Source organism: Cyprinus carpio, chromosome A22 (assembly GCF_018340385.1).
Source record: "Cyprinus carpio isolate SPL01 chromosome A22, ASM1834038v1, whole genome shotgun sequence".
Lineage (NCBI taxonomy): Eukaryota > Metazoa > Chordata > Actinopteri > Cypriniformes > Cyprinidae > Cyprinus > Cyprinus carpio.
This window is the reverse complement of record NC_056593.1, coordinates 5447941-5473281: the sequence shown is the minus strand read 5'-3', so window position 1 is coordinate 5473281 and position 25341 is coordinate 5447941. Positions and strand designations below refer to the sequence as shown.

The following is a 25341-nucleotide window of genomic DNA, read 5'->3' as shown; positions in this document are numbered from 1 at the left end:
TACAACTTAAAGTAACAGTTCACCCAAAAATGAAAAACTATTTGAAATGTACTCATTCTTAGCCCATCAAAAAATACCGATTTAGCTTGTTTCATCATCTGAAAAGAAAAAAAAAATGGAGAAATTTAGGACTACATCACTGTTTGCCAATAGTTCCTCTGCAGTAAATAGGTGCCATTATAATAAGTCCAAAAAGCTGATAAAAACATCACAATAATACACAAAGTAATCCACATGAGTACAGTCAAAGATGCGATTTGTTTGAGAAGAAATAAGAAAAATGGAATTAAGTTAATCTCAATTTAAGTCTGCAGACGGGTCCAAATGATGTCACTTCCTATGCATCACATTTTATGGAATATTTAATAGTAGGAATAGTTCATAAACATTTTTAGACAATGAATATAGTAATATCACCTCAATTAAATCCACTTGGGTAGAATTAGGCTCACCTACATTAATTCTCACTTAATGTTCTTTTTTAATACCGAATGAATAGACAAACAGTTTGATGTGCATTTATTCATGGTATTTCCTTTAATGCCATCTGGTCATTTCAACTGTAATAAATAAAGACGGCCACGACAGTGAGAGGGGGCGGGGCTTCTCACAGTGACTGGCAGCACTGTGTCAGTCAGTGCCTTAACCGTTCAATCAAGGAGCGGCAGCAATTCCAGTCACAGCATAGTAAACAGCCATTCATTCTCTCTTACTGGCTGACAAGAAAGCAGAATCAGTTCTATAGGAACTACATGCAAAATTCAGGCTGTAGTTTTACTCACTTTTGTACTAACCCTAATTGCATTACCTCTACGAACATCTCATCCTGATGATCTGCGAAGCTCTGCTTTTTACGCAAAGCCTGTCAATTAAAGCATTCAAATGCAACACGTTCTTTCCAAGGGCTTCTTCAAAATTCTAAACAGAACGTTCTAGAAGGTTCTCAAGACTCCTTCTTAACGTGCTCCCGATAAAAGTCAAACATCGCTAAATATTCTCTATTTCTATGGTCACATACAAACAAACATACACACTCGTACACAAACCACATTTAGTGTCTTGGCCGTACAGCCCATAATAGTCTTCATGTGGATGATTACGAGGAAACATAAAGAGTCAGGACATCATTGTCAGACCGCAGCCTCTTCTCAGTCACACAGCCGGAGCATCTTGCAGCTCGTTTGCCGGGGTTCCACGTACACGCATCAAGCCCTCCCAAACACAAGGGGGCACTACACAGCAAGCGTGTACGGGATCCAGCGGGTGGGAGTTAAATGAAGGGGGACGGATTCTTCGCATGAGGTCACCGACGGCATCAAACTTCACAGATGACTACCGGAAAATCGACGTGGATACAAGGGTGATCCAACTTGATGATTCCCTACGGAAAAAATTTGAAATAAAATGTTTAGCATAATAATTAAACTATTAAATCCTGCAGCAAATGTTCACAAAACACTACGATGCTGACGAACCTGAGGTATGAGATTCTTGTGGATTCGTTTTAGTTTGGCTTTCTTGCGGCCATTTTTTGTTACTACGGTTTCTTCGTAAAACTCGTGGGCAAGGTCGCCATCCTCGTCGAAGTACAAAGAGCTTCAAAACATGGATACAAGTTAGAAAACATAAATAAGCAACGTTTAATACCTTTTCTTGAGTCTTAAGGCCTGTTCACACTAACAACCATAACTACATTAGCATCCACAACAACACGTTCTCACAATTGACTTTATTATAATCGCATGCTGCGGTTTTGTCATCTGCCGCTTTAAATGGTTGCCTTCTTAATAGCAGGATCAACTCTGATTGGCTGTCAATATTTTTAATTGTTCATTAGCTGAAAAAAAACTTGTTCTGACAGTGATTCCTCGAATGTCGTTCCTCTGTGCCATTATTGTTATAATTATGGTGTTGTATAGAAGTAGAACAATAGATTTGTAATTTTCGTTATTGTTCTTAGTCATTTTGTGCATTCCACTGTGCAGATTTTTTCTATAATTTTTCTATATAAACATGCTAAAGATGTTTACATATAATTTTTTTATATAAAGAAATGCACATAATTTCTAGCATAGTTAATATTTTGCATATAAATGCATGTTTCATTACTAGGCCGCTTCGTTTTTATTTTTACAGAAAATATGTAATAATTAAAGATTCTGAAAAAATTACTTATATTTTTTTTATTGTTTTGCATAAATGTTTGACATTACTTTTTTTCCTTTCTTCAAAAAGCAGATTAAATATTTCAAATTGGTTGTGCATATCAGTTGTCAGACACTTAACCCCCTTAACTGTCACCGTCCCACATTGTGGGACGCTTGGCGCTCTTTTTTTTGTCGTTGTCCTTTTTCTCAATAAAATCTTTTAGTAATCATAAATTATTCATATTCATATGAATTCTTTATGTAAGCAATAAGAATCATCCTTGAAAGCTTAGAAGCCAAGATTCATCCTGTGACATTGCGTTACCATGGAAATGGCACTTTAAAATCTTATGGCAGTCTCCTCCCCCTTAGTGGGCAGTGTCAAGTGTCATATTACAAAATGCATTACGGTCTTTTAGAATCAAAACTTTTTATAATCTTGGCAACAAACATATCATTGGAAAGGTCTGAGTCTCAGGATTCCATATTTGGTGGTTAATTAAGAGATAGAAGTAAAATTGACAGAGAAATCTAGAGAAAAATTCATTAAACAAAATTCAAAGTAGTTTTGATGGTGGCTGTTTGTGGTATGACACCCTAAATAAAATCTCACAGGAATGTCAATTTTTTTCATATCAACTTCAAATTTGGAACATAACTTATTTAGACACAAGGCTTTAATTTTAATACCAATTTTAGAGTAAAACCTGTTATGTAAAATATTTATAATAAATAAAATAAAATTAAATAATATAGCAAATTTTATTTACAGTACATTTAAACTTCTATAAATACTTTTTTTTGAAAAAATCTGCTAATTTTTGACACATGCATCCTCATTACCATTGATAGGTTAACCATTTTCATTAGTTAGATGGATGTAATGGTTTCAGTGAAGCACACAATAATATTTGTCATTATGATGATAGTTAAAGGGTTAAAAACATAAATTGGTGACCTCTAATGAAAAATCTTTATTTTCTTATTTACGTTTTAAAAAATTTACAAATAAGAGTAGTTATGTAAAACAGATCACCCTGTCAATGTTTATTTTGCAATAATGTACTGTACTTTATTTGTTACTTTATACCAAAGGTCAGTTTCCTCAATGACTCTCAACACAGTTTGAAAATGTTACTTTCAAAATCTCAAGTAAGTCTGTTGTTCAGATCATCTGTTTCTTGTTGCCAGTGTAAAAGGCACAGTGGTCCAGTTATGCTGTCTGAAATGAAGTCACATGCCAGGAGCTGTGGTTATATTTACCTCCTCCTGGTAAAAACACGAAAGGCGTTGCGTTTCGGATGCTCCGCACCCGGGCCAGGCTCTGCTCTTGGCCGTCTTTAGCAGGTTCATCTCCGCCACCTGAACCTGAGAACGGCCAGTAGCCTTTACCTTTAGACCCGCTGCCACCCATCATGGGCTGCAGAGCATTCTCCTCCCGCTCGGGTCACACTCAGACAGCGTACAGCTCTGGAAGAAGAAACAATAATCTGTTACTGAACTCATAGTGTTAAATATTGACACATTTGATCTGATAATGATGAAATATGGCAGCTCTTTATGACATGGGAAACCTGGGATCTCTGCTTTCCCACTCAAAACATATTATTAAAGGGAAATCCATTTATAAGTTGATTTAGGCTTTATTAATTACACCCTAAATAATATAAAATTTTCACCTCAGCATTAACATATATAGCACATGTAGCATCTTAAAACATGACAGATTGTGTTTGACAGCCAATAATTTACCAAAAACTGAATTTTCTTATATTACATCAATAAAAAATTTATAAAAGTACTGTTACAAATAAATTAACACTCCATTGATGTAGCTTTCATGCTAATGCGGCTAACATCATCATAACGTCCTACAACGTTTGTGTCTGTAACATACAGTTATTCGTGTTTATAATGATGACACTTACTTGAATGAAGTCTCCTGATGTTAAATGAAGCAGAGCAGCGGAAATAATGCGAATTAACGCCGGTTTGAACTGATTTATCGAGTGTGTAAAGTCACTCACAAGCGAACCGCTGCAGATCAGAGAGAATCAAGACACGCTCAGCCGCTCGTGCTGAAACCGGAAATTACATGGTAGCGCTTCGTGCGAGGACAATGGATAGAATAAAAGTTCGGGATATGATATAATAAAAGTATTTTTTTTTCGGGTCAAATTTTATTTGTTATTGTCATGTTTTTAATTTTGGTGTCGCTTGATCTTTATTTTTTTTTTAAAGGAAATTATGTTAATCAAAATTAAAGATTTGAGGCAATCTATTTTTCTGTATGATGGCTTGGGCACCTCTCAGTTATCAAACAATTTAACACACAAATATATATATATATATCTTTCATCGTCGCGAAGCAGAATGATTGCTTTCTTATTCTACAACAGGTCGACACTGTGAAAGGATCAACACAGGCGGATATTTTTTTTTTCAAAGAAAGAAAAAGGAAGTGAAAAACTAAATGATTTAAGTATGTAACAAAAAGTGCCTACTTTCCAAGATTAAAGTTTGGTAATTAGTATTAAATTACTAATAATTCCAGGGCTTCTTAGCACACAACAAAACAGTCCCTCTTTAAAGGAACATATTTTATTTAATTTCATCATTAATTGATAACAAATATTCAAGATATATCACTGGCGGATTCAATATTTGCCACGTATTGCATCAACTAAATAGTGAACAGATTTTAATACAGACATTAAACTATACCTTTGTTTCCACTTACAGGGTAAATGGGTGCGTGAAAAATGACTGTTTAATATCTGAACTAGGCTTTCACCACAGACCAGTCATCATGCGGCTCACAGCTGTACAACGGCTCACACTGCCAACCACTGGATTCTACAGCTACGGACTGTACTAGCAGTTCTTCCAGTGTACGTCACACTCCTCATCAGGACAAGGCGTAACCAGTCAACCCGTAAACACTCGCTAAATCCTCTTCTCGTCACGGCGCTTACAACACCCTTCTCATGTCCACCTGCAGGACAAAGGGTTCTTCCACACACTCTCAGGATGAAAATCAGTAATAAGCTGGGTACTAGCGTTCTCAAGATTTTTTCCCGTCTTGTTTCCTTTTTGTTGCTTCTGAGGTACTGAAGAAGCAGATTGTTTCAGCCCCGTCGTGCTGATGAAGTTCTCCCGAAGCCGCTTTCCTCTTGTCTCTGGCCAGAATCGAAAGCTCCGCAACGATACTGCCGCACGTGATCCTCCTCGCCTCGACGCTGCAGGGTGCGCAGGAAGTTACTGGACAGCTCAGAAAAGCTGAACAGCATCCCACTGCCAGAATAAACAAACATACTGTTTCATAAACCTCATGAATCCATTTATGATTGTTATTGTTTCTGATGACTCACAGTAAAGTCTGGTGAGTTCCTTGTCAGAAGAGATTGTATACTCACGCCATTTGACGTCCCATGTTTCCATTCCTCTTTAAAGATAAAACGTAGGACCTTCAAGTTGGGATCCAGCACACAGAAGCAGGCCAACAGCGGACGCGCATCATCTGCTAACTTGCCTTGTAAGTACACTGCGTCTGAAAAGAGAACCACACCTGACTATGTAAGTGACCTGCGAGCGCACAAACCAGTCATTAGGGTAAAATTTTCTAAATTGAGAGTTATACGTCATGAGCAATAAATAAAGCTTTTCCGTTGATTGTATTGTTTGTGTCGTGGATATGGGACAATATTTGGCCGAATCCAATTAAAAGTTATTTAAAATCTGACGAAGCTGAGGGTTGCAAACGAAATCAAAATACTTGACAAAAATCACTCCTTAAAGTTGTCCAACATTACGTTTCTTAGCAATGCAATATTATTACTAAGTCGAAAAATTAGTTTTTGACTATATTTTACCGTCGGAATTGGACAAAATATCTTCATGGAACATGATCTTTCCTTAAATATCCGAAGGATTTTTTGGCATACAAGAAAAATTGATAATTTGACCCATACAAGTATTTTGGCTAGTGCCTACACATACACCCCAGAGGACTTAACACCTTCGTTTGTGCTTCGGGTCACCATTTATTATTGGTTTACAATGGTATTTGATTGTTTCTTTCTACAGTATCGAATTTTGGTAGAGATGTCAAAAAATAGGAACGGTCAGAACACCTTGGTTCTGTCGCTCAGCTTGCGTTCACAAAACGAGTGAGAACTTGGCCGCAATTAGTCACACCACATGTGACGTTCGATTCATCAGCTGCGCACTGGTATGCTCCAATCTGTTTGAGCCCGGGGGGATGGAAGCGAATCTTGCTCGTGTGTTGACCGTGTCTCCCCCCGGGTCAGGTAGAATGCGGGTGGCACGCATTCAAATGCTTTGTTTTTTCGCCCACCAACCTAGATCCATCTTCCGTCCTGAGGAGGAGGAACATTATCTTGTGGAGGGGCTTGAGACACAGGGCCGTGTGCCACGGATGAACTGCGGACACCTGTATGAAACCATGTGTAAGATCCATCACGGTTTCTGATATGAGAGGACACAGAAACATTCTAGGGTTTACCCTCTGCAATTGGATACTTACAGTACAAACACCACAAATAAAAATACATACAATATTAACTTATACACATAATATAATATTATTGCAACTTGTGTATTATTATTATTTATGTGGTATTACCATGTCATTATAATATAAACACAGATACGATCCAAATAAAACACACACATCCATACCACACACACAACACACAAATTATAATGTACAATAAATATGATTATTATTTGGTTTTTATTGAGATGCCACTATAACACGACCGAATAAATATTCTGTTAGAATATATTAACAATATTATTATTGTAAATATTAGTATTCCTATTTTTAAAATAAAATTAGATATGTTATAATACCAAAAAGATTTCGTATATCACCATAATAACTGTATATTTAATATATTAAAAAAGTTTTTTTTTGGAATTAAAAAGTGAAAATGCTATAGACTATAAGGATATAATTGATATTCGTCACATTTTTAATGTAATTCTATTTTTTCAAAATGTTTATTATTTAAAACTAATGGATTAGATAATAAAATATATATTATATTAGATATATATAGATATATATAAATTATATATATATATATAATAATATAATAATAATCATATTACTATTATGATATAGTCACAATTTCTAGATTTACATATACTCCGCATCTCCATTACCTTTATAAGTTTAAACAACCAGTATGTCATTCCTAATTTTATTTTTTAGAATATATACTGTGACCACAGCACACAAAAACCAAGTCCTTAGGTGTAAATGTTTAGAAATTGAGACTTGATACATCATCTGAAAAGCCGAATTACATAATCGTTCCATGATGTAACGGTCATTATGTCATCAAACAATATTTGGCTGAGGATACAATTATTTGAAAATCATTGGAATCAGAGGGGGTTAAAACAATCAGAATCCTTAGTGCATAAGTTGTCCCAAATTAAGTATTCTTACTGCAATGCAGTATTACTAATTCAACCAATTGAAGTTTGGATACTATATTATGTAGTACTGAAATTAATACAAAATAGTCTTAACAGCCTTAATGATTTTGGGCATTATAAGAAAAAAAAAAATCGGATATTATTGGACCCATGCAGATTGTTATTTTTGCCTACACAGCTACAAGAGACACCCCTAGAAAAGGGGGGGGGGGGGGGGGGGGCGGGGGGGGGGAACCCCTTTAAGACTGCTCTTTGTGCTCCTAGTGTTCACAAAGTATCCCATTTTGATAATACCTAACTACAAGTGTTCTGAATTAAAGTGCAGTGAAGTGACTGTGGCCAATCTATGGTAGTACCCATACTCAGCATTTGCCAGGCCTTAACAAACGGCAAAAAAACCAGTATGATTAGATTACATATTTAAACACTGACAGGTTCCTTACCAGACCTGAAGAGGTTAACATGTTGACCTGACGCGTTGTATTCTTTCACTTTCCTGTTGTGTTTCACTGACAGACAGCTCCGGTTTTCGCCAGTCCACACTCAGTTCCTCCTGTAGGACAAGAGGACAGGTACCGCTGTTGTGATACATCACATTACCACAATGGAGGGGAGGCAAAAGAAAAAGAACACCGTCAAGAGACGACTCAGATTGGCACTGATGTATTCCTCGAGATATACAGTGTACACAAACAGATGAGTGTTTGGGATAACTTGCATCATTTGTCCTTAACTCAGTTTTCCTGAGATACAAACCAATAGGATCAGATTTTGAAAGAACTTTGACAAAAATATCTGACTTTTATGCAACTCTATTGACAACAAATAGCTGGTTGTGTTTGTACAGAAGAACCATTGCAGTGCTTGAGGCACTAAAATGGGGTTTGAAACCGTCTTTCAGATCCAGGACAGAGAGAAAACAACCATGCCATCATCCAGATGCAATAGCAGACGGAGGAAATGGGAACGAACACACACCACACACACACACACACCACACAACACACACACACACACCACACTGTTCCACACTCCACTCATATACATTATATACATACACACCACACACACACACAACACACACACAACACAACACACAACAACACACACACTACCACACACACACACCACACATTCACCATCGACTCTAATGCGTTGCTGAACGTGAATAATTCACAGAGATTTTCAGTATAGTCCATTAACTTCACAAGTAAGAACACTCCTAAATTTCTGGGGAAAAAAAATGTTTCCTATTATTTGAGATCCCTAAGATTTGCATATTATTGCATTACTATTCATGTAAACCTAGTTCAGTTTTTTTGTCGCTACTTTATTATTTGTTCAAGTGATTATTATTAATTAAACTGTGATTACCGACTTAACTAATAAATTAAACTGACAACAGAAGAGCGTACACCATTTGGTACGGCTCAAGAATTGGCAAAATGGCGCGACTGGCTCAGTGAATTGTTGAATAATAAGTTAGTTATGATATTGTTTTCTTGCTCGTACACAAAAAAGTATTGATCGTCGCGCTTACGTTAGGGTATGGTGATCAACTGAGGCAGGATTGACTAAACTCCTGACCAATGTCTTTCCATCCTTTCCTGGACCTTGACACTGTTATTTATGGCACAGTCTATGGGACACTGATCTCAAGCCATCCCCTGTTTTTCATCCAAAATATCTTAATTGTGTTCCAAGTAACGACAATACGCTTCTTTACGAGTGTTGCAACGACATGGTGGGAAGTGTGATTAATGCAACAAAATTGTTTCATTATTGGGAATGAGTATCCCTTTAATATACACGTGTGTTTCTAGTTAGATGTCACAGGAAGAAAAACCTAACCTGGTCCAACTTTTATCTTTGAATACACTGGCTTCAGGAGAGCTAACAATTAAGGTTTTCTATTACGATTCGAAGTCTTTAAACTGCATTTAACGTGCTATAAGAAGACATGTAACCAGAGTGCAGTGATGCTTTGATTAATCAAGGGTGGGGGGTGGCGTTTAAGACAACGACTCAGACATGACATCATCTAGAAGAAGACCACCCCCAACAAACATACAACAACACGCAATGTCGAAAAAATGTCCAAAAAGTCCCTTAAAACAATTATCAAAAATACTATAAATATTTAAATAGTGTAATCATTTTGATTAAAAACTGACCTGACTATACTTTTAAACAATTATAATACATTAATGAAAGTCTAGTGTGAGTTCACACTGATAAGGCACTCATCATTAACACAACAGAGCACATGCGCATGGTGGTCAACACCGCGCCCCGCATAGATATCCGCTTCTCTCTCAGTTTCTCTTCGATTATCCTGTTTAAACTGGGACTTTTACACGTCGCCCCTAAAAAAAAAAACGCAAAATAGTGGACATTAATGCCACCATGTCCACTGTCTTACTTTTTCCCGTGACGTTTTTTTGGTCTTTCATGACTGACGTGCGCGACACACACGCGTGTAAGATTGCGCGAGCTCCGCTAAGCTCGTCAGTCGCGCTGGCTGCGTAGTATCCGTACTCACTGCGCGAAGCGCTCGCCCACGTCATCTAACCGAACGCCTCGCAGCTCCCTCATTATCACATACCGAAAGCAGCCGGACCGGGACCGTGCAAGACGTTCCCCGCTTAGCCTCTGAGGGACATCTTTTGGACTGATGTGCAGGCGCTCTTTCGGTCTGATGACCTCGTGTAAACTCAGGTGTCCACCGGTTAGTGCTAATATTTGCCCAAGAAGACATAGTCACCCGCCACTCTCTTTCATGTTACAAGAAAACGCGCCCACCCACAGCCGTGTGCAACAATCGCTTCAATGGACCGCAGCCACACCCAGTGAAAAAGCGCAAATGTCACTACGATGACGTCCCCGTTGCATAGCCTCTATCAAGGACGTAAAATTCGTTTCGGTCGTATTTGTCCGATCGGCATCGCCGGTGGCTTACCAACTAGACATTTTGATATAGAATCAACAGCCCAAACATTCGTACAAATCAACAAACTGGTTTTATTTATTATACTTTTAATCAGTGTTCTGTTTACAAACACGGAATCTACTAATTATAAAATTGACTGACATACGCGGGCCTCCATTAAGACTCACAATATAACCAGCTCTCGAAATATATTAATTCTGCACTAAAATCCTATCGACGTTCATTGTTAATGAAGATCAAATACCACATATGATTAAGACAATGGTTGTGCTTGTTGATTTCGGGCTCCTACTTCGCATGTACAAAAGAGTTAGAAGAAACTGAATAGTCTTTTTTTAACTGAAAGTGCTGCTGTCCTCCTCCGGGCGCCTCGCTGTAGACAGAGCAGATGCAGAGAGAGAGGGCGCGCTGGGAAAGAGAGACCCCGCTCGCGCTCCGTGCGGCAGTAACCAGACGGTCTCAGAGACTAACTAACGTTTGTCAAAGAAAATCGCTAGATTGTCCGCTAGTCGCTTTTTCGACAAATGTCGCTAACGGGGTCTGAAAAAGTCGCTAAATTAGCGACAAAGTCGCTAAGTTGGCAACACTGACCCCCACCCTTTGCTGGTGCTCCGCCCCCTCGCACACAGGCTCCTCCCCCCCCATTCAGACCTGACGCGCACCCGCAGACAGACCAATGGCATACAGATTGCTGTTTGTAACATATTTTAATAGATAATATTTCCTTTCTAATTTTTCAACCAATAAAAAGTATAATTACATCTACATATAATTATATAATTTTTACAAAATGGCATAAAGTAATATGTAACCATTAATGTAATGTTAAATATGTAACATATAATATTATGTTGATAATAGTCAATAATCAGACATAATATATTTAAATAAAAATAATAATAATAATTATTATATCCCATTTTAGTATTTGCTCATCTGAATAATATATAGAACAATTGTTCGTACATATAAAAGATATTTTATTATATAAATATTTTATAACATTTTATTTAAATAGTACATTTATAACAAAGTAAATAGTAGTATTACCATGTGTTTTAAACACACATACACTATCAAGCATATACTAACACGTATATTAGTAATAATAATATTATTATTAGAATTATTATCTACAATATTACCAGTTCGCAATCCAAACATTTAGTATGACAAAGTGCAACAAACAATTGTACCTCACTACAGAACGCAAATAAAAATATAAGTAATCTACATATAAAAATACATTAATTATAAAAAATAATTACATAGCTATTAGTAATATTTGGTATACAAATATATAACATTTATTTTAAATGAAAATTTATAAATAGGCAAATAATAGTATAAATGTATTTTAAATATTAAATATTATTATTATTATCATCCATCCACCATATTTCCAATTAACAAACAGAAAATCTGTGCAACAAACAAACACCTATGAATCACTACAGCTGAAAAACTAAAAAATATTATCTACATAATATAATTATATAATATTGCGCATAAAACAATTACATTTAATGTGTATATATATAAAAACAACATATATACAACAAACTAATATACTTATACTTGTAAATACGACAGTATAAATGTATTTTAAACTTATGCATAGTTAAAATGTATCATAATAATAATAATAAATCCAAATAGTAATATTATAATTATTATATATACAATATTACCATTTGAAAAATGGGCTGCAAATAACACACTTCACTACAGTGCGCGGCAAAAAGAACTGCCTGGATTTCGGGGAGGATGATTATATACGTATAAATAATGTTGCATGATATCCTGTTGCCGTCTGCATAAGATTTCTTGCTGGATAAAAGTCTTGTGTGTATTGTAAAAGGATTAAAACTATAAGAATGACCATCACGCAAATGTTGCATGGCCAAATGAGAACTTTAAAATGATTTGCACATTTGTAATTACGGTAAGAAGCTCTCCATGGGTTTGACCAGTATGCCTGAATTAGTTCCACTCACACCCATCTGTCATCCTCTCCACCCTCCCCAATATCACCTTTCACATCAGTTACTGGCAACAAACACATCACTTACACTGAAAATCCTGGCAGATCCTCTCCTTCACAGAATCCACACTGTGATTAGAAATTTCATTATTATGGAAATAAAACCAAATAGTCCAATGCAACTCGATCAATACTAGAATTGGTTTAATAAATTCACACATTTCTCAGAAAACGCTAAAACAAAATTTGATTGATCTCTAGGTAAATCAGGCCAGTGACCGTATATTATTTCCATTTTTAAAAAGTGTTTAAAAGTGGTGCAGCTGCTTTATGTGTGTTGCTAAGCAACCTCTCCTCCGGGGCTTCTGTTGTTAAATTGCACACGTCACTGTGTTTTTTCAGGACGGTAAATAAAACCCGCAACTTGATTGCCAGAGGGTGCGCCTGAGACACTGGCTCGACGTCTAGCGACAGATGCCAGGGGTGGAATAATTTAATTACGTTTTAATGTAACACATGCGCATTTCTCTTGATTCCATCTACTAGCAAACGTCCATCCTCTCTAGTAGTTCGCTCTCACCACATTAGTGTCCAGTCACTCTCGATCGTTGTTTCTCGCAGCACTCAGAGCTGTTCGCCTGACGGCAGTCACAGTTCAAGCTGCAGTCACAGTTGAATGAAGGCGTTGACAGCGGAAATTGACAAGTGTAATTACAGTCTGAAGAGACAAAACGTTACTAAAACACAAACAACATATAAATCCAGCTATTTTGAAGATGTGTGTAACTGTTGCCCGTGTAGCCATGTGACTTCTATGTGTACTGGAGACGAAAAAAATACTGTGGAAGTCAATGGCTACCGTCAACCTGTTTTGTGATGCCAACATTCTTACAAAATATCTTTTTTATGTGTTCAACAGAAGAAAGACAACGCATACCGGCTTGAAATTTGATGGTTGAGGTAGATGATGACAGAATTAAAATTATCTTGGGTGACTGTGTCCTACTTAAAAATAACAGTTTCCTCCAGTACAACAGAGTCTGGCATATGTCTTTTTTAGAGAGCTCAAGGAATCGCCTTGGATGGTCCAAGAGCATGTGTGCACTCATCATTCAATGAATGCACAGCGCCCACTGCTGGTCATGCTGATGGTGTGTCTTGGGTCATTTGATGAATACGTCATTCATGCTGTGGGTCTGGTTTTGACTGACCCATTTTTCTCAAGGGCCTTACAGAAGTGTTAAAAACAATGCTGTTTATGATCGTTTTTACATTGAACTTTTGATCTATTAAATATGTTTGCGGGCAAATAGATGAAAGAGAAAAACAGAGAAAACTATATTGTTAGCTTTTTCTGAAGATTATGTTTGGTAGTAATTTCGCAAATCTCACTGTTACAGGTCGTCAAGATATCGGGAGGTTGCCAGGGAATTGCTACTAAGCTGTTGCTAAAACGTTCTTGATGGTTGCTAATGCATTGTATTTATTTATTAATAACAGTTAAGCATTGATTTATGCATTTATTTATTTTCCTGTTTGCCTACTCCACCGTTCTTTTCCTATATTGTAATGGTGTCGCTGTTTGATGGATTTTTTGAGTATGTTTAACAGTGTTGGCACATATTTTTTTTACACATAGTTGTACATAGTTGTTATTTTTTTGGTTTTTCTTTTGTAAAAAAATTCAGGTTAAACACATAATCCATCAATTAATTATATTTTTTGTAATTTATTACTCATTTATTTACAGATTTACATTTATTTATAATTTTAATGCATGTATTAGTTTCTGTTTGCATTATTTGCCAAAATTAAAATCAGCTGCATGCATTTTAACATCAAATTATTTTATTTTATTTACTACAACTTATTTTAAGTTTATTATTTTGTATTTATGCATTAAATAATGACGCTCGATTGATTTGCTATTCAATCTTCCTCTTAAATGTCTTCTGACGTTGTATTTACAACACACACCCAACACACAATCTCTGTCCAACAAAAGAGACGGCAGTTAAAACTGTCTAAACATCCTTTTTCTATTGTCTTACGGGTCTCTCTGAGGGTCAGATTGTCTTGACAGTAGCATTTACACACAGCAGAAGACAGGATACCCCTGCGGAGAATGGTCTTGATTATCTCGCACCGCACACATAAATGACTCACGTGTGCAGCGGAGGCTCTGGCGGTACAGGGCCCCAGAGATGAACCCTCCGGGCAGAGGTCGTCACACCAGCTGAGCTGCGTCTGGCTGCAGGGCTGGAAGTCGTGTCCCTGTCCTGGTTTACATGTCAGCCAGTCGGGCTCCTCCAGACGCACGCGCCGCTCCCCCACCATCCGCACCACCTTCCCTTTGCTCCATCTTTCCAGAGTGGGTCCTGCACGGGACAGAGGGGCGCTTAACTCGACTCTGCGGTCACCTGGAGTCAAGTCCTGCAATTCAATAAATCTACTTTTTGCCATCTTGGGAATGCGAGAGGCTGTAAAGCATGGCTCAGTAGGTTATGGGAGATGATTTATCAATTCAGACCAATCAAAAGAGCGACCATGTTTACCCAAACCAGGCCCAAAGACTTCAAGTTCTGATGTGTTGTGCATATCCAGGCTAAGAACAAACATGGATCACTGTGTCGATCCTGTACAGTCTTAACACAAAAGAGATGATGTTTTTTGATGAGTTTTCAGAAAGATGTCCTCTAAGTTCAGTTTTCAGCACCATCTGGCTCATCTGAAGGGGCTCAGTCTGAGGAAAACAACAGAGATTAGATTAGATTAGATTGTGGTGTTGTACTTACAGCAAATGTGGATAGTTCTATAATCTCTGATCTACAAAGAACTCCATTAATGTGTTTTACTATCAGTATATATATATATATATATATATATATAAATTAAATAATATATATTAGATATTAACAATACTTAAAATGGTTAAATGTATTTATCAAGGTTGAGGACCCTGATATTTGCTGAACAGAATTGAACGTTTAGTATGTATAGGGTAAGAGCTTCTTTAAAACATCAGACAGAAAGTCTACAAACGGGAATATATGGGGATTTAACATTCCAGCTAAGTTGTGCAAAATAACAAATCTGTCCTTTACAGAACCGCTTGACAACATCTATCTGAGGCTGATCAGTATGCGTGAGGAGGGAAATTAAGGCCAAGGGTGTTTTTTAGACCATTTTTGTTGTAGGGCACTCTCTTTGGCTGATGTCCTAATCCCAGAGAACATCCCGAACAACCAACCAGAACAGAAAGAGGCATAAAACGGGTCACAAAAAGAATAGCAAATAAATAACACATAAAAACAGACATAGTTAAGTGCAGAATAAAATAGAATAGAATAGAATAGAATAGAATAGAATAGAATAGAATAGAATAGAAGATAAAGATTAGATTTGAAAGCACGTGCAACTGGCAAATTACTTTGGGAAATAATGCATAATAAATAAATGCAATTCAATAAATGTGTAATTTATGCACATTTATGTAAATTACATAAATGTTAATCTATAAATACATGCTTAAAAAATTATAAATAAATTAATAAATATTTTTATTTAATTAATTAAATTAAAATGAATTAATAGAATACAGATTAGATGTTAAAATGTGACTTCAAATGCATTTAATGCATAGATAAGTTAATAAATAAATAATAAATGCATAAATAAATCAAGAGAATAGAATACAATATAGAAAATGAATAAACAGGATAAGACAATAAATAAACGCATAAATAAATAAACAAATAAATACTAGAAAATATAACAATACAAAAACCTGATTAAAAAAAGAATTTGAAAATGTGTAGCATTAATTGCAGACAAAATAACAGAAATAAACAGACGAATAAACAAATATAATGAAATAATATCTTGCAGATTAGATTAGCAATTTGACGTCATTGAAAAAAAAAACTAAATTACAAACTTCAGAAAGTGCATCTGTAATTTGTCGCTTAGAGTAAGATTACTCGTATTTGGACCCCTTGTAGTAACTCTTTAAGAAAGCGAACATACCTTAAATCAAAACAAGTCACTTGTAATCAGGGGCGCTGCTAAGGATTTTGGGCCCCATGAAAAGAATCTTGACAGGGCCCCCAACACAGCTGAGAGTTTTTTTCATATTAATTTACATAAAATCATGCTTTTATGGTATTTTTGACTATCATTCTCATATATTTAAGTCAATCAGACAATTGAACTCCATCCCATGTCCACACCCGTGAATTTGTCCTCTGTAATACTGAACTACTTCAGTACTGTATAATGTATATACTGTACATAGCTGTACATGTGTCATATGGTGTATTCCACATATATTTATATTTGTATGAATGTACTGTACATATTTGTACTGTACACTGGCAATGACAATAAAGTTAATCTAATCTAACCTAATATTTTTAACATGACAGTTGAAATGTAACGAAACACTGGAGCACTCTTTAATACAATGAAATGTATTTATATTTATACCGCAACATTTAAACTTATGGTAATTATCTTTAACACTAGAATGAACAAGGCATCATTTTGACCGTTTTGAAATTTGCATAGTCAATAACTTTGTCTAAATAAATCACAAAGCCTTGCTGCTCCCTGACTTTTCCTAAAACTACATGAATTTTCATTAAAACCTAGTTTAAATATTTATTGTGTGAATAAAACAGAAATATAATCATTTCTACCTATAACGTCCACAGGCAGTCATTTTGCACTGTTTAAATTGAGTTTTCTGCTGACGGTCTGATCAGATAATGTGAAAGTATTATGTGAAGATAGTTGGCAGGAGAGATGAATCATGCTGCATTTTGACAATATAGGGGACATTGCAGTAATACAACTCCACATCATCTTCTCAGAGATGCACTGGAAACCCTCACAAACAGCTGAAAGAGTAGTTTGTACAGTAGCTGGCAGAGGATTTTATCAGAGTTCATGAAGTTAGACTGCTTGCAAGACAGGTGCAAATAGCGTGGACCCGCAGCAGGGTGCTGAAGTGGGCGCCGCCTCGTACAAGATGCCGACACCGGCTGCATGTGAGGCAAAGCCGTGCACCCGCTGCACCCTGCTCTATCGAAACGTGCTAACTTATCGAAAAATGCTACCGTAGAGACCTAGGGCCTCATGTACAAAGCGTGCGTACGCACAGCAAAAGTGCCATGTAGGCTACGATCATTGTCACGGCGGTCCACTAACAATTTAGGCTCACTTATTAAACCCACCTTTCTTAGAAATATTTTGTAACATACTGTTTGACCCCTTGCCTCTTTCACTTCATCTCTCGATTTTTTCTTTTTTCCATTTTTGATTTCCAGGATTTTGAGGCATTTCTTTCACATCCCTTCTGTCAAGTTGAATCTGTTCGGCGCTATATGAAGCCGGCTGTTTGTGTTGCCTTGGTTACTGGATACAATTTAAGTGGACTGAACCATTTTATGGTATTGAGAGGGGTGAGGGCCTACGGACGTTTGTGTTTCCTAAACAAATACATTTTTTTGACACCAGGAAAACAGTAAATAGAATAACTTAAAGTTAAAATTTTACTATCAAATATTTTTTTTTTAGCACCACAATTTTATTGGGGGATACTCTGGAATTCCCTCTTGGTCATGGGCCCCCGAGAATCAAGTCATCGTTTACCCCCCTTGGCTAAAGCGCAGCCCCCAGCTTTGTAATGGCCAGAAGCGGTCAGGTTTACAGTAAACGCGTCGTCCAAATCCGCTCTTGGCGTAATTTGCGCGCACGACGTCGCGTGCTTGAGCGAAGATAACGCAAGTGATTGCGCAAACCGTGAAAAACGTTAAACATTCCGCTCAAGAAACTAAAGACAAAACGATCCTCCACCGGCAGCACGACGCTCACCTCAGATGCTTCATCGTGCCTTCGCGGTCGCAGCTCCCTGTTCCAAGGCGATCAGTTTCTCTTCCGAACGCGCCTTTATCCAGAAAGGCGCGTTTGTGCGCATGCGCCGTACTCTCGAGATTAACGCTTATCCGGGTCCTAGACAGAGCTAAACCAGAGCAGACATTCATTTCCTGAAGGCCATTTGTGGACCCCGGTCGAACCCCCTGCCAGTGTGGGTCTATTTTACAATAATCTTGTTTAAAAATGAAACTCAGTTCTTAAAGGGACAGAGCAGCCCAAAATGATTCACTCTCACATCATTCTTTCCTCTGCTGAAGAACAAGAACAAGATTTCTTAACGCAGCTCTTTGCTCAGTGCTCCTATATAACTTGTAGGCTATGGTATTGACATTTTAAGATGCATGATAGTTTTGTGTTAAATTTGAAGAAACAGACTAAATGTTGTCGCATTTTTTTTGACAATTCTTCAGAATATTGCATATGTGCTGGAAATACCCTTCAGAAACAGAGAAAGAATTCAATTTAGATCACTTCCAATTTTCAAGCATGTGAAACGTTATGTGGCGTCAATACATAGCAATCTATGCACTTACCTTGCTGTACAATAGTTGATGACAGACCGTCCATAGGCCTGATGTAACCCTCTCCCCGCATAGCAGATCGTCGCTTATTCAGGAAGGGTGTTGGTTTGAAGGGTGCGCTGAGACCTACGGGACGGAGATATGGAGGTTCTCTGTCCTCCATCTGGGGATCTGGACGAGGGCCAGCAGGTCACAGGATTACAGGACTTTCACGCCACAGCACTAATTGGTCGGGCATGTCTCCGATTTTGTTACGGTCACTGGATGTTCATTTTCACTGGAACAAAACTTGCTGTTTTCCCTGATATATATGGCGGTAACTCTATTAAGGGCCCAAATTGCAATCTTTTGATTCAGCAGGACAATAGCCAGTATGCAGGTTATTAGTCTTTAAGCAAGATTAAAAAGTGTATTTAATCGATAGTGTATATGCTGGGTCAATGCCAAGAGTGTTATATATTTATATATTATATTATTATTTTTTCTTCAAAAGTGAATTGTGTCACAGAAACCGTGGTGAAACTTGTGTTTTTGGGTTTTGTTGGGGTGGTGTAACCATCAAGGGTAAACATTTTTTTCACATTTTCTCGTCTAAAAGTATTAGAGCATACTTTAAAGGTATAACATTACTGACCGTAGAGGATTGTAAAAAAGAAAAAAAAAAGCTCTAAAAATAAAATCTAAATCTTTAATTAAATACAAAAAATAAAAAATAAAACGTTACAGGAGAGTAAACATAAAAAATCTGTTTTTTGTTCTGTTTACTCCTGTTTTATTATATAATAATATATAGATATATATAATATATATATATATATATATATATCTACAATATACAATCAATCAACAATAGGCCCTTAAATAAATAAAAGATAATGTTTATTTATTAATAATGAGGGCCAAAAAAATGGGTCTCAATTCTGGTAAAATCTGCAACTGACACCAGAATAACTGAATGTGAAAAGGATTTAATATAAGCAGAATCTGAAGAAAAAAAAGAGAAAAGACTGGATTCAGGCAGGTCAAACGATGGAAAACTCGCCGCATGTGTAACCATCAAATCCCACGTCAGCTGATGAGCAGAGGAATTCTAAAACAGATGGCAATGCTGGGAAATTTGTTTACAAACATCGCCAAAAAAACAGTCCATCACTTCTATCAGGAAGAGAGAAAACAGAATTGGTGCAAACAAGATTAAATCATTAACTCAGTTCAATTTTTAGTGTATTGATGTTTGCACATTTAGAGGAAGTGAAAATACGAGCGACATATCAGATAAACTCCCTTGCTCGAATTCGAGCAAGCCGGATCTTTTATCTTGACAGGCGGATCGGGTTTGTAGCCGGAAACCGTCATAAAGAATCAAGTGTTCCTAGTCCGAGAATCAGAGCGGTTCAAAGCGCTTTGGAGTTTTAGTATGAGTGTTAAATGATTATTTATTGCTATATCTAGGGAAAAGAGGTCAGTAGAAATATAGCATGGAGCATCCATCACGAGTCGGAAGCCCTACACTGTACCGCCGTACAAGCAGGAAGGCTGGTGTGCTTCTACTCCCAGTCTTCATCACGTATTGTTCGCGCTGGTTCAGTCGTCCTATCATCACTGTGCTGTTAAGCAGACCTGTTCCAAGTGAGTAGGTAACGATCGACAGTTCAAGTGAGTCACGCGAGGAAAAACATTCAGTATTCAGAGGGTTACCTCAATGGGATGGTGTGTATCTGATAATGTTAGTAGATTGGCCCAAAAGATTTGTACATATTCCTAATTAAGTAGGTCTGACTTGGCTGCTTATATAATGATACAAAAATATTATTAAGTTGATAAATGTTTTTATTAATATCCTATAAATGGATTTATACAAGACAGTAAAAAATGTAACGTTGTAAATGCACAAAACGAACTACTGGACATCATATATATAAATCTCAAAGGGATCAAACCCTAGCGTAGAATAATAATGTACAAAAAGAGATAACTGTATTAGGTAATTGAACATAGTGATGCAATCGATTGTCTCTCCTCTGTTTCCTATTTTTGTGCAATAATAAATCAAAAAAAATAATAATGTATTTATTTAAATAAAAAAATGTGTTGAACTATGTCAACCTATATTATGAAATATAATCAATAGGTCTAAATAGTATATATTTTTTATATAACATAGCTATATATCTCTAGTTAATACACGACACGGGAATATAACCAAATGAATAACAGGCAATTTTACAATATTAATAATATCCGATGTTGTCATATATTTTGGTGATAATACAACAAATTAGTGTTCTTATAATAATTCATTATAAAATATAAATAATAAAAGAAGGGAACAATACAAAAAAAGTTGTATGGATGCCAAATGAATGAAGGTAGAAATAAATGCCTTATTTCCTGATGTGCGGGCATCTATAGCAGTGTATTTGGAAATATACACTAAAACTATGTACACATAATTTCAGTACAGTAATAACTGTGAACCCAAGCGGGGAGTGGAAAAAAAAAAAAAGGGAACAAAAAAGAAATAAAAATCAAAACATTTTAATAAAAAAACTTGAAGGACACTTAAAAGGTTGTTACATTGGAAACATTAATCAGGCACAATTGAAAATAAGATCAACAACGAAATACAAATAGAGTAATAGACATTAATCATAAAAATGAGGGGAAGTGGTAAAGAACGTAAAAAATTATATTACTAAAGTGGTTTAAAAAATAAAGGTCAAATGAGGAATAGAATAAAAAGCGAAGTCAAATATATGAATAATAGTGTCGAAATAATACGCAGAGACAGTGTGCCTGCTGTGTTTGTTACAGGGTCGGTGCTCATGGGCATCCGGTTTCGGTGACTGCTCGCGTTGAGTTTCACACATACCATAGCGTGTGCACATAAAGAATTGTAATCACAAGATCTTCCTAAGGTTGAGTTTCGGGGGCCCCGCCCCCCGCAAATCCTACAGTTCTCCGTCCTTCATGACCCCGAAAGCCGTTCGCTGTTTCAACCCTTCTTCATCTCCCATCACAGAAGCGGCAGCAGCACAAGACTCTAAAGAAGGCCGCCTGCACTGGATCCTGCAGGGGCTGTATGGTTTGCTGCGCGGGATGCAGGTCCTCTAGCGCCACTTTCCTTTCACAACAACAAAACCTCCAACGACAAGCCTTCACTTCACCACATGGCAGGTGTTGATAGCGTTTTAACGCGCAGCTGTAGTCGGGCTTGCAGTTCGCTCGGGAGGACTCCGATCCTCTATCCCAAAACTCGCCAAAGGCTGGTCGATGGCTAAACTGAATCGCTACCACGCCGCCTCCGTGACTCACATACCTGCTGGGCAGTTTGGCTTGTTTCTCGGGACTGTGGTTCGCTAGTGGTTCTAGCCAGCAGCCAGCGTTAGCTGGTTAACGTCTAGGTACCTGGCTGTCCTCTGTCACGTTCTGTGCGCTCTGGTCATTATGAGTCAGGTAACGAATGCTACATGGCCCCGCAAACCAATGCGTACTGAAACAGACATTCAGGGTTTTGCAACAGGGTACTCCTGAATATGGATACAGACTTTGGGGGGGGTGATCTCTAAGTGGACGGATTTTATTGTTATTAAACAAAAAAGTATTTTTATAACAGGTGTATATTCTAATGAATGCGTGTTGATTAGCATGTATTTGGCTTGGTGCAAATATCTTTGGGAAATGGACCCTAAGGCGAACTCTTTTCTGGCAAGCCAAGGGGTTCAGTGTTGTTGATTAAATTGTTATTGTTTTGAAGTTTTTGCGTCTTTTTCTTTTTCTTGCAACTTATCAGTGCCAGTATGCCCTTTTCTGTTTAATTACACATAGTGCAATCATGCAAGACAACATTTATGACTTATATTGTTACTTTAATTGAAAAAAAAAAAGGTGCTTGATATTATGAGTAATTATCTTAGGGCCACCAAATGGTTGTTCTTAATGTGTCCACAAAATCACAAAAAAAAAATAAAAAAAAAATATCTGTTCAATTGAAAAAAAAAAAAATCGAGATTGTGTATTGAAACACTTTTGTTGTTTGTTATCTGGAAAAAATTACATGTATAATTATTTATTACTTTTACATACAAGTGAGATAGAATTAGAATATATTAAAGTTTAACTGACCAATTATTCGTTAACAGCCGAAAATTTTTGACACAACTATATTTTTTCTATTACAGCCGCATATATGCAAGCTATGATTAGTCAATACTTGGAAAACTCTCGAATATTAATTACTAATATTATACTATAAATTAAATACTAGTAATATATTAAAGCTGATAAGGCAACACGTTTTTCTTAAATGGGTTTTTTTTGGTAAAATGTATATAAATAGTTGTTTCTATTATATTTTGAATTCATTAACTTGTAGATCAATGTTTTTTACTGCCCTAGTTTATAGGACTAAATTATTATATATATGCTGTAGTTTGTTTGTTTTAATTACCCACGGTCTGTACCACTTAAACACTATTTACAACGGACGTAGTCAGCCTTTTTATCTGCCCATTAAAATTGTGCAACATCTTTAATATATACGTTATATCCATGACACGGTATGAACCATTATTCGGAAGACATGAGGAGTCATTCAGTTGTATGTAGTTTTAACCAATATTTAATAAATAGCCTTGTCATTTTTACTCCTACCCATGCTGGGAACATGAGATTGCCTGGTGGGGGTCCGTGGACAACTCCCGGCCGGCACCGGTCTGTTATCACAGGTGTTTTGCGCTGGTCGCTACTGCTGAATCGCTCACAGATCATGGCGTGTGAACTCACCTATGCGGGGGGACAAAGAAACCCTGCGTCTCTGATATAGGGATTTGTTGTCCTTCTTTTAAATAAGGTTGGGTTTGAACACCGATTATATAAAAAATAAAAAAAAGAGACGAAAATGAATTAATCGTCAGCAGTATAAATAAAATTTCGTGGTAAATTTGTAGCATAGTTAAAAAGATGTTATTAAAAAAACAAAACTAAACACACTGATAGTATGCAATAAGATGTTACAAAACAAAGATTCAAGATAACACACAACAACAACAAACAAAAAGATTATAATCCCATGTCAAAAGCCACACCCTATATTTGATCTAACATGCGTCTGCAAGACTGATGCCAAAGATCATGAAGTGGGTAGCTTCCAATCAGGAAGCTAGTCACTTCGGGAGGAGAGGAGTCCAAAATAAAGAGCTCGAATAGGCACAGCGAATGACCAGTGTTATTGGCGTACGGGACTTTTGTCAGTCAAAGGTCAACTCAGCGCGGCGCGAAAGGGTTAACATTACACAAACGTTGTGTAACACATCAGAGATTCTTCGGAAAGGCCAAACGAACCCACTTTGTTCTGACTGTGGCCCCAACACGGATAGGAAACCAAAGAGAGGGGACAACGTGCGAAGATGACCGAAAGAGATCCGAAATTATTAAACAAACAAAAAAACAACAAAAACAACGGCTAATCTTAGGGTCGCATAACAGTCTTAAGCATCTTAAGGATGAATCTCTCTGGAGGAACAACAGGTTGATTTTGTTTGCTACCTAATGAACGAGTGAAACCACAGATCCATTTTGCTGCGTGTGAAGGCTTAATGTCGAACGCTAAATGCCACGACGCAAACACTTAAAGTACAGTCCCTCCACCACATTTTAAAGGCCTAACATGAAATCCCCATTCGAGGTTAATTGGTTTTCCATGACCAGTTTTTTTTTTTCTCCAAAGGGAAAGCAAAAAAGGTCCTCGTCGGGGTTTACGCTAGGCAGACGGATCTGTTACTTTTCGATCCGACTGTTACTACGACTCCCACACCGTGGCACAGTCTCAGATTTGAAACAAATATGAATATTCATGTAGGACAACCGGTCCTACAACAGTAATTTTTCAGTAGTACTACACGTTTGATAATAAAAAAAGGTCATGTCCGTTTTCCCTTGGTTATCATTCCACAGGTGATGCCTACAAGTTCTCGCAAATGGCCCGAAAGTAATCTCTAAAGTCATTATTTATGAATGCAAACAGTCTGTAAAGACAATCAACATTTAAGTTCGGATGAGTATTATCTCTCGAGGGGGAATTCGTCAGGTCTGTGTCCTGACCCTCTGTGAGGAGAGATACGACGAGGGCTCGTCAAGTTATCCCTGGTGGTGCTGGTCCCTTAAGGGGGTAAATGAAAATATATATCGCCTTTCTTACCATCATTCAGATTCGCATTTGGGATTTAAATAATTCAGCTCAATTCAAGTCGGCATTCTTCCATTTGGAACAAACGGAATCCAAGGCAGACCGCATATCATGGCCCATCAACTCTATGACATCGTACATCCGAG

General features: G+C 37.0%; 1 pseudogene; it reads right to left on the bottom strand.

Moving 5' to 3' along the window:
• Positions 1-466: 466 nt before the first annotated feature.
• LOC109046510 lies at positions 467-4254 on the bottom strand (annotated as a pseudogene).
• Positions 4255-25341: the final 21087 nt, after the last annotated feature.